Genomic DNA, 1,105 nt, shown 5'->3' with positions numbered 1-1,105 from the left:
ACCTCATTTATAGGTATGATGGAGATAAATAGCTCAAATGAGGTTGGACCCAGTTTCTCTGCCTTCCCATTCCTGCTGTTGAGACACATAGAGAGCTGAAGGAAACACCTGGAGACCCAGCATTTTCATGCTCCCACTGCCACTGGATCTACAAAACCTACCCATGCATTCGGCATCATTGCATGTGCTGAGTGAGTCTTAAGAGGAATTTTGGGACTATTATTGGACATATAGGCTAATATCAGAATTATGGACTTGAGCTAGACTGGCCTGGGATGTTTTCTCAATATACAACTGCTCTTTTATATAAATATATTTCTTATACACATGAGTGTCTATTAATTTGTGAATTTTTTAATGGTTGATAGAAGGTTTATTTAAGCAAGAATACATACAGTCATCATCGCCAAACTTAACATGAGATGTTAAATTATTGATCCAATTTTCCTTCCTGGATAAGGTTTTCTTTCTTGTCTCTGTCAGTTTGAAAACGTAATCCCAGAACACCAGGGGTCCAATGCCAAGCACAGCTCCTATGAGGGATTTCTTGGGAGTGGCCGAAAATTGGGATAGATATTTGTTGATCTAGGATAGGTCCAACGAACCAAGGCAGGATCTTCAATGGGCCCTTGGAAGTCGAGGTCGTTGTACAGAAAGCTAATACTCCTGTTTAAGCCGCGATTTTATGGCCAGCCATTCGACTTGAGCGCACTGGGTCCCCAGAGATATGCCATATTCATTTGGCGGGATCTAGGGTAGTGGGTAAAGTAGCCAGCCTGGATGGCTTGTACTTGGGGAAAGACATCTTGGTGGCCGGATGCGAACTACGCCTACCAAGAATGAATGTTTTTTTTTTTTTTACACCAGAGACTTGTGTATAGTGTTTCTTAGATTGTGTAATTTTTTTCTGTAATTAGAATGTGTCACATACTGTTTATTGAGAAACATTCTGAGAAGGAAATTGTATGCAAAAGTTTATTTGTAAATGTTCTCAGAAACAAAATCCTTAAATGTGTAATCAAAGAAGTTTTAGACATAGAAAATTTAAAATTACAATTTAATCACAAAACAGTTCACCAATATAATAGAGCAGCAGTTCTCAACC

The 1,105-nt window shown here is 38.9% G+C and overlaps 1 pseudogene; it reads right to left on the bottom strand.

Annotated features, from left to right (window-relative positions):
- Positions 1 to 412: 412 nt before the first annotated feature.
- On the bottom strand, positions 413 to 805 carry LOC142439920 (NADH dehydrogenase [ubiquinone] 1 beta subcomplex subunit 4 pseudogene; annotated as a pseudogene).
- Positions 806 to 1,105: the final 300 nt, after the last annotated feature.

The sequence above is a fragment of the Tenrec ecaudatus genome, chromosome 2 (assembly GCF_050624435.1).
Source record: "Tenrec ecaudatus isolate mTenEca1 chromosome 2, mTenEca1.hap1, whole genome shotgun sequence".
Lineage (NCBI taxonomy): Eukaryota > Metazoa > Chordata > Mammalia > Afrosoricida > Tenrecidae > Tenrec > Tenrec ecaudatus.
Note: the sequence above shows the minus strand (reverse complement) of the source record. Positions and strands in the feature narration are given on the sequence as shown.